Genomic DNA, 14454 nt, shown 5'->3' on the forward strand with positions numbered 1-14454 from the left:
ACATGAATTGCATGCTTTTGCTGGTGGGGGGGTGCAGGGGTGACAAATACTGTTAGCAAGCTAATTATAATGTAAGCACTGTTATTTCAGATGACAAATACTGAGCTTTAAATATCACAATCCAGATTATTAAGCAGAGTTAGTGGCTTTATCTGTGAAGTAAAGAAACGGATCCCAGGGTTTTATTTTGTACTATGAACTACATTCTAGTAGATTGGTGTGAGAGCTTAGAATTTAGTACGGCAGAGTAAATGGTAAGTTGTAAGGAATTTGTTTAAAGTTATGTACCAAGGTAAGTTTTCAGCATTAAGTTTTAGGAGATTTGTGGGTAGGATAAGTTAGTGTGAGGAGAGGACTTAGCCAGATGTCAGTTTATGAAATTGACAGATTAAATTAATAATTTTTATAGCCTCTAACTTCCTCTTTCTTCTGGCCAACCTCAGAGTCTCAGCTCCGTGAATGAAGGCCACTTAACACTGTGCTGTTATGTGGTTCTCTTATATTTCTGGCCATGTTTAATATTCCTTGCTCCGTCATCTCCATTGAGATCTTTAGTAGTGACCCTTTTGATAATTTTATTGAAATATCTGTTTTTCACAAAATGGTCTTGGGTGAAAGGTTTGAGCTCCTGGAACAAATGTGAGATTGCAGAGAAGTACGGCTTATCCAGGGCTCCTCCAGCCACAAAGTAGTTTTCTGTCTAGCGACTGGGGGTGGAGAACCGTGTGTCTTGAAGTTTTGAACTTGTATCTTTGATCTGATGACAAAGTGAAGGATTACTGGGGATTCATAGAAGTTAGGTGTTCCTCCTACAAACATCTTCATGTTTTCCTCCATTTTTCTGATTTTTCTGAAGACGTGTTGGAAGAACATTTTTATCATGAGGAGACATGGTTTGTACACTCTCGCTCAGTTTTTGCCTTCATGTGTACACTGGGAGGATTAGCTTGACAGATGGTCTCTTAGTGGGTAACTGATAGTTTGCATAAAAGTCACCCATGCCTGTGGGTTCACCCCCGTACCTTTTAGAATGGTCTGGCTATCAGTAACTTCGCCATGTTGTGTTAGAAAGTGTCTTAAACTTTATACTTGTTTCTAGTATGTCAGAATTCTCAGGTGGAAGTTAATGGTCTTCTGAACCCTCTGTACCCCTCAGCACACTGTGGGGTGTTACCCATTACCTCTTGCACCTGGTAATCATTTGACCCCTCTTCTAGATTGAGAGCTTCCTGTGGGAAGCGTGATGTCCTGCATGAGCCTGACAGGAGAATTCCAGGATTTTTTCAAAGGGACCCCAGCTCAGCCTGTTACCCTTTCCTTGGAGTTTTGCTTTGTTTTGGTTTTGCCATGCTAAGGATTGGACCCAGGCCCTTGCCCATGCGCTCTCCTGACTTCGCTCTGCCTTACCATGGAGTTTTTAACTGAGGACAAGTAAGAATTTTTTTTAAATATAGGTGGCAAGATAAGGACATGCCCTTCCACACCCTCTATGTATGGTTAATTCCCAGGATCCAACTATAAAGTCAGCCCCGTAGGGTGGCAGGTGCAGTCTAGCTCAGCACTGCCCAGGAGGGGAACTGCCTGTGTGTTTAGCTCTTGACCTAGGACTGGGCAGAATCAGGCTGTGCTGTTGGTATCAGTGCGCACTGGATTTTGAAGACTTGCTACATAAAAAAGAATGTAAAATGCCAATTATTTTCATATGGGCTACCTATTAATATCTTGAATTCATGAGTTAAATAAAATACAATTTTATGGTAGTAAAAAAACTAACATAAAATATTTACCATCTTAACTGTTTTGAAGTGTGCGGTTCAGTAGTGTTAGGAGCGTTCATGTCACCATACAGCCCGTCTCCAGTACTTTTCCGTCTTTTAAAACTGAAACTCTACCTTGAAACAAATCCCTGTTTCTCCCACCGCCAGCCATGGGCAGATCCATTCAGCCTTCCATGTGAAATTTGGACTACTTCTATAGGTAGAATCAAAGTGTTCAGCCTTCTGTGACTGACTTAATGCACTTAGCATAATGACATCTGCACTGTGACATATGTCCCTACTTTTTAAGGCTGCATTACATTCTAGTGCAAAACCACACCACATTTTGTTTATCTGTTTGTTCATCCACCAGTAGACACTAGGGTTACTTCTGCCTTTTGGCTATTGTGGAGTGTGCCCCCTTGAATATGGGTTTGCTAAATCTTACCAGGATCCTGCTCTGAATTCTTCTGAATATGTACCCAGAGGTGGGATTGCTGGATCATATGGTGAGTAAGGGAGAATTGTCATGGAGTCTTACAATCCTTGGGTAGGTATGTCTCTCCAAGTACAGTAGACAACTTTAGGTCTTCTTAGATTTCCTTCATTATTGTCCTTTAGTTTTCAGTATGCAGAACTTGTACATTTATTTAGATGTATACTTAAATATTTCATTTACTTGGGAGCAGTTCTATTAATTTTAGTTTCCACATGTCCACCTTTAATATATTATAATGAGAGTAATTTTTGTCCTTTATAGCCTTGTTTGAACTCATTAATTCTAGAAGCTTCTTTGTTGATTTCTTGATCTATCTATGCATATAGTCATAAAATCTGAAAATAGGGACAGTTTTTGGGTTTGTTTGTTTTTTCCCCCCACTTTCTTTGCACATTTTTCTTTTTCTTGCTCTATTGCATTGGCTAGAACTTCCACTACTTATGTTGAATAGGAGTGGCACATGCTTCCCTGTTCCCGCTCTTGGGGGAATTCTTAAAAGATGAAGAAGTTTTACCTTTATTCCTAGATTGTTAAAAGAGTTTCTTATCATGAATGGAGTGTGTGTTAGATTTTATAAAATATTCTGTATTTTTAGTATGATCGGATGATTTTATTTATGTTGAACATATTGAAATGGTGCATTACAATGATTTGTGGTGTCTGGGATAAATCCTACTTGGGTGGCGTTAAATATTTGTGCCTTGATTTTTGAGGTTTGTTGTTCGAAGTCTGTCTGGTTTTGACATGTCAACCTTAACAGTGAGTTTGGAAAGTGTTCCCTTCTCTTCTGTTTTCCTGGAGAGATTAGTTATTATTAATTCTTTAAATGTTTTGTAGAATCTAATGGAATCATCTAGGCTGGGAGGTTTCTTTGGGGGCACTTTTAGGTGACAGATTTCATTTCTCGGTGTTTGTAACGTTGTTCAGGTTGTTTCAACTTGGTTTGAGTTTTGGTAGTATGTGGGTTTTGAGGAATAGGCGCGTTTCTTCTAAGTTGTTGAGTTTATGAGTATAAACATATTTGTAGTATCCCTTGTTACCCTTTTAAATGGATTCAGGATCTTGTCTCTTTGATGGTATAGGTATCTTGTGTCTTTTTATCTCTATCAATCTCAGAGGTCTATCACTTTCTTGATTTTTTTTTTTCCAATCAGCTTTTAGTTCTATTGATTTTTCTCTTTTCCTGTTTTCAGGTTCTTTGCTTATTTCCATCTTTTTTTTTTTTTTTTTTTTCTGGTTTCTCGTCAGGGACTTGGGGTGGTGTTTGAGACCTCCAGTTCTGATGGGATCATTTTCTGGAAATTTCCTTCACTTGTGCTTGAGCCACGTCCCACCTGTTTTGTCTGGTATATTGAGTTTTCACTTTTCACTGAGCTGTGTTTTTGCTTCCTGTGAGATGTCCCTTTTGCGGGCTCTTGGAAGTGTGTTGCTTCCTTGCCAAGTGTGTGGAGAAGGTCCTGTTATCTTTCTGTTACTGTTTTATTTGAGTCCACCCTGGTCAGAACTTGAGCTGCACGACTTCAGACTCTCAAACTGGTTGAGGTTTGTTTCTCAGCTGAGGGGGTGGTTTGCCTGGGGGGTGCTCCCTGGGTGCTTGAAACCTCGGATCTGCCAGGTGGGCTCATGATCCGTGTCATCGGGTCTCACTGGTTGATGTGTGGGGTTCCCCAGTCCTTCGTTCCTGTGCAGTGGTTCTGCCGACTGTTGAGGGTGATGGCACCGCCGTGTTGAGGTCCCCAGTTGTAGTGGTAGACTCTCTGCCTCTCCTTTCAACGCCACCAGAGCTTGCTGTCTGTGCCTTCGCTGCTGTTTAGTGTTTGTAGTTGGCAGTTTCCTCTCAGTACCCGAAGGGCACGCCACTTCCTGCTGGTCTCTGGTGTTACCTGGAGATCTGTCCTTCCAACTGGTGGCCTCCCATAAGTTACGGGCCATTTCTGCCTGGCTGCTTTCAAGGTTTGTCTTTGTCTTTCCAATGCTTTATTATCCTTGCCATCCTTAGATTGTAACCTCTCTGGGGGTTGCTCAGCTTCTTCAATCTGCAGTGTTCGGTTCTATGCCATGACTGGGAAGTTTTCAGCTGTTATATCTTTGAATATTTCTCGGTTCCCTGCCTCTTGTCTTGGAGCTCTGATAGCAATGTTAGTAATTTTATTGATCCCACAGATTCCTGGACTGTGTGTTCATATCTTTTCAATCTGTTTTTGCTCTGTTCAGATTGAGTAAATTCTATGGATTTGCCCTGTTGTTCATGGATTCTAGAGTCATTTCCATTCTAGTGAGACTGGCCAGTGAGTTTTTGGAATTATGTTTAATTGTCTATTTCAATTCTAAGGTTTCTGCCTGCTTCTGCCAAGTCAGGGGGAAGTTCAAAAGCCTCCTTGGCTTTGTGGCTGCCTTCCTGGCAGAAGCGGGGCTGACTTGCATTGCTTCCTCATGTCCAGGTGGGTGTGGTGAGCTGGGCTCCCCCAGCCTCTGCTGACTGCCTCGCTCTTCCTCATTCCTGTAGGCCAGACTTGACCTCAGCTACCCTTTGCTCCTTGACACTTGGCGGGGGTGAGGGGGTGGAAGGCTGGCTTGTCTGCCCTTACTGCTGCCACCCTGGCAGAGGAACTGCAGCGTCCACTGGCTGGGGATGGAGGACAGCTGGCCACACTATCATACCAGCTACTCTGGCAGGGCAGTAAAGGATTGCCTTGCTGCTCCTGCCCAGGAGGGGCTGGGCGGTCACCCTGCAGAGCACCCCCTTCCCTGGGCCTGGGTGAGACAGAGCACGGGCTGCCCGCTGGGCCACGCTCACTGTAGGAGGGGGGGTGGGGTCCCTGGCCTCAGTGAGGGTGACAGGCTTTTCTGGGAGCGTTTCTCTCTGTGCCTGTGGGGCAGTCCCACCTCAGGCTCCCCGTGGGGGCTGAGTGGAAGGTGAGGAGGCCCAGGCCGTCCGACCATCCCGCAGCCTCCTTCCCACTGTGGATTTCCTGTACCTCCTCACGTGCGACCTGGAGGCCTTTGCTTTGCCTGGTCAGAGGGAGACCTGGGGGCTGGGGGCCCCTCCAGCTCTTTGGCAGTAGGTTCTTTTAAATGCTCATGGCTGCATTTGCCACATCCACTCAGGCCCATGGACGACTCCAGACTGGGTGGCTGATACGCCACCGAACGCACTCCTCCCAGTTCCGGAGGCCAGGAGTCCAAGATGAGGGTAGATTTGAGCTCTGGTGCGGGTCCCCTTCCTGGGTCACTAATGGAGCCTTCAGGCTGTGTCCCCACATGGAAAGGAAAGGGTGAGGGTCTCTGGAGTCTCCTGTCAGGGCACTCGTCACCCTGAAGGCCCACCTTCTAGTGTCATCACCTCGGGCTGGGCTTCACCTCTGGATCTGGGGACACAGACATGCAGAACGTAGAAGTACTGCAGGGGCTTGAGGGCCTTAGAAGTCGCCTCTTTCGCCCCTCGTTTCCACTCCCTCTAGGCATGAGGACGTTTAACAGTAGAAAGCAATGATCACCAGTGTCTGTGGTCACCTGCTGTGTGGGACACTGCGGTGAGTCCGCTGGGCGTGCTCTGCTGCTTTCAAACCTCCCTCCGGGTCTGGTTTTACGGGTCTTTATGGGGACTTGCACAGAAGTCCCATCACTGTCGGCACAGGCCAGCGTCCTCCAAGACTCCGCCCACCCTGGGGGCTCTGCCTTCCACGCACCCTCAGACTCTCTTTCAAAAAATGCTGACTGTCCCCAGTGCCATGGCACATGCCTTTAATTCCAGTGATTAGGGAGGCTGAGGCAGGAGGATCACAAGTTTGAGGCCAGCCTCAGCAACTTAGCAGGACCCTGTCTCAGAGTAAAACATTTGAAGAGCTGGGGTAGAGCTCAGTGGTTAAGCACACCTGGGATCCATCTCCAGTACCAGAAATGAAGGAAGGAAGGAAGAAATGCTAGTAGAAAGGTGTGCAGGGGTCTTCAGCACTGCTTAGGCACGCAGAAGACCAAGGGTCCTAAACGGACGGGTGGGAGGCTGATTCCTCCTTCTGACAGGCTGGTGCTTTTCATGGTACAGAGAAGAATAACAGCACAAGGGAAATGTTCCTGGCATCACATTAAGTTTTAAAGGTGACGCGGTAGTTGAGGGCAGCCTGGTATGGTGGTAGCAGAGTCCCTGTGCACCAGAGAGGAGACACACTGGCGGCTTGTGCTGTGGGTGCTCGGGTCGGGTGGTGCTTCCTGTGCACCTGGTACTTGCAGGCTCGTGGTGACTGTACAGTCAGGGTGAACCCGTGGGTGACACTGTGGCCTGGATCTCTGTTCCTGGCTTGCCTGGCGCCTGTCACTGGGCATTGCTACAGTCTTGGCTGGGCACAAGATCATGAGCCACTCACAGCTTTGTAGATTCAAACAGCAATTCTTTATTCCCGAACTCACACCGGCCTCTACACACACGTTCTGGGGAAGTCCAAGTTCTGCCACACAATTCACGTCCCAAAATACTTTCTCAATTCCACGAGAACTCAACGGGAACTCAGGCAGCAGGATACGCCCTATTCCCAGCAACAGTAACCTTAAACCTGGAACTGCCTTAAACCCAAATTGTCTTAAACCGGGATACTTCCTAAAACCTGCAGGATACACCCTAAACCTGGATCCACCCTCATCCTTGAGCAGGGTCACCTTTCTCAAACACACATGCAATGTCATGGCGAATTTCCAAGGCAAGTCCATTTAACATGGGGTACGCTGGCAAGGAAATTTCGATGCGTCATTCCTACTTGGCAATGGCCCTCAGCAGGGCATGCTCACTCCTCACTGCCTTCTTTGTATTGGTGAGGTTTCCGTGCAGGTGACATCAGGCCTTTGGTTTATCCCTAGAGCTGTTCCAGATGGATGCTGCTCTTTGTGGATCTACCTTTTTTATTTTAGCAAAGCAGATCGTCCCCCATCAGATGGGTTCCACGCTCTCCCTGGAGTTTCAGTGGGGTCCTGGCTGACCCCGGGGCTGTCTGCCCTCTTCCCCAGGCCCTTGGCGGGGCTGTCAGTCTGTCTGCGCTCCTCTTTCATCACCACTCATGTGAGGGCCGAGGGCCTTGGCGCCCATCGTAAGGGCTGGTGGACCGCTCTGAAAGTAGCCTGTCTTCAGCGTCCTTGGAGAGCTTTCCCAGGCTTAGCGGGGTCACAGACCTGGCTCTTCTGTAGGGCTCTCTCCTGTTCTCTGGGGGGGCTGTCAAGTCAGGAGCGTGGGGAACTCACAGGGAAGTGAATTCATCTGGAAATGCTGTCATATCCACCTCCTCTGCTCTCAGGGAAAGGAACGTCTCTTCTAGGAAGGGGCTGGTGAGGGTGGGCTGGGAGGTCTGAACCCACCCCTCACCTGTGGGTGAGCCCAAACATCACCTGACAAGAACGTCGGCTTCGTTGGCAAGTCTGTGGAGCGTGACAAGACACCAGGAGATGCCTGCTGCCCAGCTCTGCGTGGGCTCGGTCAGTGGGACCCCGATGGAGACCGCCCATTAGAGGTGGCAGAGTTCAGAAATGCACGTGTGGAGAAGCAGAGAGAACCGCTTTCCCTGCCGTCCAAAGTTCTGTTTTGGTTTTTTTTTTTTTTTTGTCCAAAATCAAGGGCCTTGGGTTGTTCGTTGGTTATGTCTAGCGCCTAGACAGAACAAGAATTCTAAAACAGGTCCCCTCTTTTCCCCAAGATAGTTAAATTCCTTTGGTGAGAAAACAACAGCATTAGTCACCATTCACTTGACCTTTGGCAGTACTTATGAGCGAGCGGATTCTCCTTGGTCACTGTTTTCTTCCATGTGCCACAGTCAGTGTCAACAGGACCCACCTGGTGGCAGCCTCCCCAGTGTAAGGCTTCCCTTGGAATGAGGAGGTGTCCTGGTGCACCCCCCGGGGGGGGGGGGCGTTCTGGGCTCTGTCCCCTGGGCCAGATCTCCGTGGCTCCTGAGTAGAGTCTGGTTTGCTGAGACAGGACAGGAGGGAAGTCCTGAGAAAGAGCTGCAGGCGGGAGCTTCTGCCTCACTTCCTGCCCCTGCCCTGGTCAGGAGGCAGGAGCTGGGCTCTCCCGAGGAGCCTGGCCCACACATTTGAGCTCAGAGATGCCACTGGTCAGTGGATGGTATGTGCTTGCAGGCTCGAGAGCGGGGATTTTACGATATTCACAGCAAGGAAACAGCCTGGAGCTGGGAGCTGGGTCGAGGCTGCGTCCAGTCTTGGAGCCTGGCCTGGGCCTGGGCCTGTGGCAACTGGCACTGGTTCCCTGCCCCTGCACGGCACTTGACGCTTGGTCCATCTGGACTTTGCTGCCTTTCCTTGGTGGTGGAAATGGGTTTGAAGCTGATGTTTCGAAGCAGTAAAAGGGACACTCTGGATTCAGAAGAGAAAGTGTCAATCGAAGCAGGTTTAGTGTGATGATTCTCAACTTCTCAGTTGCTCTGGGGCAAACCAGAGCAACTGAGAAGTTGAGAATCATCACACTAAACCTGCTTCGATTGTTTTTCTCTCCCCAAATGTGTCATATTGCGGGACAGGAGCATGACTCCTTCCATTCCTAAAACATTTGAATGTAAGCAACTTGTAATAGACTTAGTGAGTAATCTGGGACTTTTTTGAAGAAGGAAGCGACCTGTTTTCCTCAGGAGCTTGGGTATGTGAAGGTGTGTAGTGGGGTGAGCCTCGGGAAGAGAGAGGACCACAGTAGGTTTCTTGGTCTGGAGGGGAAACCCAAGTGCTCACCTACCGTGCCCGAGACCCTGGGTTCAATCCTCAGCACTGCAAAAAAGCAGTAAAAGGAGGTTTCTTTTTCTGTTGATTTGTCTGTTTTTTGAAAACAAAAAGAATTCTGGAACTGAATTCTGGGTACAGCTATATGATACATTGAGCATTTAGACCTTAGTTTTCGTTAGACTTGAGCGTAGATTCAGCTAAACTAGTCACTGACTTCAGAAAGAGGTCGGCACATGACGGGGTGCAGGGAATCTCTTTAAAGAGAACCAAATGATATTTCACCCATGAAGTCCCCAGTGTCTATTCTGGAAACATTTCAATAAAATTGACACAGGTGCATAAAATAGGTTGAAACCACAATCTGGAGCTAATGTTATTTATTGATTCTGTAGTTGTTATGTGATTGTTGCGTAATCACATAATTCATGCTGTATTTAAGTATTCATAGGTGTTCCGCGTCTGGCAAAGGGACGGTGGGTTGGGTGCAACCCTGTTTCCACGTGGAAGTCAGGGTGTGCATCCATCTCGTAGGATGGTGCTCTCTGCGAAGCCAGTGAGATGCAGTTCTTGAACCAGGTTACCTTTGTGCTCTTCTCTGCCTGTGGTGTGATAGGAAGTTTTGGGGTGGAAGGTTCTAGCAGGTGGCCTGACTGGTCTCAGTCCTTGTGCTCTTAGTACTCCAGGGCAAGTCCCTCGACCAGCCGGGGACCCAGTCCTCCTTGAAATGGGAGAGTGTTGGCGACTGTCCTAGCGATCTGAGGACTGTCGGGGCAGACTCCAGGCCTGTCTGTGTCACACAGCAGTGTCTAAGAAGGGTTGGCCCATCCACTTTCCCTAGAGGCCACAGAGCTGGCCAGCTGTGTGTCTGCCTGGAGGTCCAGCCCCGGGGCAAAGCAGGAGGGAGGCAGCTCCTGAATGGATGGAGCCCACAGGAGACGCGCTCCAAGCCCAAGGTCTGCACTGTCTCCATTCATGTCTGAGCCCAAGGTGGTTCTTCTGCTCTTTCCCTTTGGTGATGGAAGTCCCCTGCAGGGGGACTTGGCACCGTCATTTATCTAACATCTAGGATTTGCAGACCAGGCCTGGGGCTGGCCTGGTCAGGAGGCAGGTAGTCGCACAAGCTGTGCCAGCTTGGTACAGGGGCACTGCGGCTCCGCTGCTCTTGGCCGGCCAGCTCTGTACACCTCACAGATCCTGCTCAAAGCCACCTTCTTGCTTTCAAGGTGTGTTTATTTAGTTCCCAGAATATTTCTTCTTGTCATCGACGTGCATGTGTTCACCTGTGTTCCTGGTGGTGGGATGTCACCTGTCCTGGGGGTGCTCATTAAGGGGATCCTGGGAGCCATCAGTTCACTGGGACAGACGCGTGTTTTATGGACAACTGTTGAAGCCATTAACCGTCCGAACACAGTGGTAGCATCTTTGTGACCTGAACAGCGGTATCTGGAGTGTGCCACAGTGCACACTTACCTCTGGAGTCAGACATTTTCACACTTGTAGTTTAAATTCTCATTCCCTCCTCCCTCGGGATCTGATTTTTGGCTGGAAGCGATTCACAGTCACTGGAGGTAGTGTCTCCTGATTCTCACGGACGTGGCGCCTCAGGAATCACCTCAAGTGAACTAACGTGTGGAGTCACATTTCCTTTCCAAGGGTCTCCAAAGCCATTTCTTTATGGGTGTGGTTCTGGTGGAGTATATGATGACCTCTATCTTCCAGGGGGGCACTGTCTGCTGTGTCAGTAGAAGGGACATGGGGCTCACATCTTTACGGAAGCAAGTTCAGGTCGAGTTTCAATTGTCCTTAGTCTGGAGGTTATTTTCACTCTTTCCAAATAAGATCACATCCTCTTAATAGAGTAGACGTGAGCCAGTGTCCAGGGATTGGGGGGAGTGCAGAGAAACCAGGGGCAGCAGCATGCCAAGTCCTGCCCTGTCCAGTCTCAGTGCCGGAAGTCATCCCCTAGTACTGCTGAGGACGGTGCTTAGGGGAGTGCGTGGGGTGGGGGGCAGAATGGTGACAGAGGGGCTTCCTGGGACATGTGGAGGCAGCCGTGCGGGGGGCTGGCAATCAGGGCTTGTGGGCTGCTGCGTGTCCTGGGGGCAGAGTCGTGACTGGCATGGGGTGAGGGGGACATTCCTGTTCCCTGTGGTAGTGCATGCCCTGCCTCTCAGTGCTGACTGCAGCCCTGAGGAGAGGTATCTGGCCCTGTGAGTGGGCATGAGGGCTGGGAGACTAGGCCTCCATAGTGGAGGCTGCCCATCCAGGGTTCCCGGTGGTGCCAGGTGCTGGGTCAGCCCTCATAGGTTGGTCAGGGATGTCCTTGGAGACAGGCATTGCCCACGGATATGGGCATGCTCCTGGCATGTCCTTAGCTTCTAGTAAACGTGCTTGTGTGTTGGGGACAGCCCAGGTGGAAAGCCGGCTGGGCCTTCTGGTGTGAATAAGGAGTGAATGGAAGCACAGCGCCCCAGTCTGGTGCCCGCGGAGCAGCTGTGGGCGGGAGGGAGGAGCTCCCAGGAGTGCTGGTTTCCCTTCCGCGCCCACTTCAGAGCCGGGCGACTGGCACTTCTCACGGCCACGCTGGGCTTGGTGGGAGCAGGTTCCTAGCTCCGGGCTGCACAGCCAGGGGTGAACACACACCGCCGGCTCTGCCCAGTGCGCTGCGGGACTGGTGGCCTTCTGTCCTAGCAGCTGTTTTTAAGGCTGAGTCTTGAATTCATGCGACAGCCCAGGTCTGCCACAGATGTGCACCAGGGAGGACAGATGGGGGACACGCTGGGTTCTGGTCCTGCATAAGCTCTGTTTGTATTTCTGGGAGCTTTGATTTCATCCCATGGCTTGGAGGGAAGGGGGTGGCTCTATCAAGAAGTGAGCTGCCACAGTCAGAGTGGGCTGGGTGGGGACTGGAGGGACCGGCTCTGGCCTATGTGTCCCGAGAGCCTGGGAGGTGCAGATTTCAGACAGGAGGTTCTGGTGGCTGACAGGGAATGGGGACAAGACAGCCAGCCCATGGGAGAGGCCGCCTTCATGGGCTGACTGCTTGCTTCCCTCCTCTGGTGACCTGTGGCTAGCACTGAGTCAAGGAAGGTATTTCAGTAAAGCAACCGTTGAGTTGAATGAACATTCCAGAATTTTTATCTCCAGTGAACATTGAGCTTCAGAGTCACCTGCAGGGCCAGTGTCTCCTGAGCAGCTGTGACTGTCTCTTGGAAGTGTACAGAGCTGGTGGGAGTCCTTGGGTCATGGTCTTTCTCAAGGTCCTTTGTGCCCATGGTTGTTTGCTCAGAATCTCCCTGGTCAGTTGAGATGGACACCAAGCCCACAGCCCACGTGCCAGGCAGAGTGCACGCCTGTTTGGCCGAGTGTGTTCTCTGTTGACAATAAATGCCTGTTTCTTCAAAGTCCCACATTCCAGACTCTGGACATCAAGAAATCCTGTCTCTGTTCTGAGTGGGATATTAATCCATAGTTTAGTGCATGTTGGTTAATCTAAAGTCCAGTCTTGACCACGGACAGTGCAGCGGGTGCCTGCCTTTGAATTTTATTTGGTGCCCACTGCACTGGAAACGCCAGCAGCAGGGGACGGACCCTAAGTGGTGGCTTTCACCAACCCTGCTCCAGACTTTGCCCCTGTGAGCACTCCCGGCCTGCACGCCCAGGTCCTTGGTATCATTACTCGGCACCTCGTAGTCAGGACACTGGGTAAAAGAGTGGCAGTGAGTGTCAGATGTGACTTCAGCTCCTTTGAACACCTGCTATTCGTACCTGTGTTGGAGCCGCTGGGCCTTCTGGAGAAGTCAGAGGCTTAGCATGACTGACGTGGAGCTCGTTATGAATTGACGGTCTTGTTTTTTATTTTCCTGCCCTGGTTGGCAGCGTTACAGAAAGCCCTTTGCGAAAGCCCCAGCCTGATTTCACTATCAACCACTTAACCACGATATTAATTTTTTCAATTGCTGAGCTTTTAAGATCTTAAATTACATTATGATTTGGTAAAATAGTTCTGTGGCTGAACCCGAACACTTTAACCAAGTCGGTGCATCTTTGAGTCACCAAGGCCCTTGGCATTGGAAACGCCCGCCCCTCACCCCACCCCTCACCCCGCCAGTGTAGGAAAGTGGATTGATTTTGCCTCCTGCTATTTTGCCATAGGAAGTGATGCTACCAGACTTTTCACGATTTCAGAAAAAAATTATTTTTCATTTAGGTGAAAATTCAGTTGACATGACATTCTCACCAGAGCTGCCCGAATCTCATGCTTTGCATCTTGTTGGTAGCTGTAGTTACAGGTCAGGAGGAAGGGAACCGGGGCCTGGAAGTTCCCTGGGCTCAGGCTGGGGCTCTCGGTCGGCACTGGGGCTGCAGGTTATGGCTGATGAGCTTACGGTACGAGCACTTGACATTTTATGTGGTTTTTGTTTTGAAGGCTCAGTGCCAGGTTTATGGAGCCAAGTGTTTTTTGTTTTTTGTTTTTTAGAAACTCCCTGTTCTGGGGGTGAAAACGCACCTCAGCAGAATTTCCCCTTTGCAGTTTGTATGTACGGGTAAAATCGCTTTCCGAGTTAAAAACGCAACTTCCAACTTAGCGTTAAGAGCTTGAGTTTCAGATAAAGGGCCATTTTTTGGACCGTAGGTAGAGGAGTAGGAAGCCTGGAACATACTCGGATTGTAGTTCAAGTGTGCCTGGTATCCCACCGTGTCATCTGGGCACCAGAGGATGTGGGCCATTGTGATTTTAGTAAAAGGATTAGGGGTGCAGCTCAGTGGCGGAGTGCTTACCAGTGCTGATCCTGGGTTCAGTCCACAGTACTAAAAAAGATGATAGGTGCTATGTTAGAGTAACCCAGACAGATACGTTCCCTCTACAGATTGTTATTTACATTGTGAATTTCTACCTAACCTTTTTAAAATCACACCCCAGTAAGCTTGGTGGCTCACTTACTAAACCATAGGTATTGCCAGAAACTGTGCTAAGCCTGGAGTAAACCTTCATCTTTGGTTAATACTACTTTCCTACTCTTACACGCTCTTAGAAGACTCAAATCAAGGGGCCCAGGGTGTCCCCATCATTTCTCACCCTTTGTGAAGTATTTTCAGGGGCTGCGCCCTGCACATCGCACAGAGTCCTGGGCCTCTCAGCTACTCTTGCCCTCCGGGTCTCAGCGCCAGACCCAGACCTCCAGGATCTGTTTACATCTGTGTTTATTTGAGCTGAGGAACAGCAACTAAACTTTCCTTTCTGTGGAAGAAACAAGCCATTTGCTTATCTCTTTCTCCCAAAAAGCAGCAGAGCACTTATCTTTAAGATAATCAAGTTGAGTTTGGCCCTTGGGGAGCCGTAGTTGGCTGCAGGGTTGGCTGCAGGCTTGGTTAATTTGCTCGTGTGCAGCTTGATAAGCACTTCTTACACACACAGGCCCTCTTTGGTGCTTTGAGTTGCCAGCCAGGTGTGATCCTGCAGCCTCTGAACCTCACCTAGGG

General features: G+C 49.4%; 1 protein-coding gene across 7 annotated transcripts in view; it reads left to right on the forward strand.

Annotated features, from left to right (window-relative positions):
* Positions 1-14454, forward strand: part of BCL2L11 (BCL2 like 11) — an 82579-nt gene that overhangs the window by 3191 nt on the left and 64934 nt on the right. The gene's annotated exons all lie outside the window — the stretch shown is intronic.

Source organism: Spermophilus citellus, assembly GCF_964194105.1.
Source record: "Spermophilus citellus genome assembly, chromosome: 13".
Classification (NCBI taxonomy): domain Eukaryota; kingdom Metazoa; phylum Chordata; class Mammalia; order Rodentia; family Sciuridae; genus Spermophilus; species Spermophilus citellus.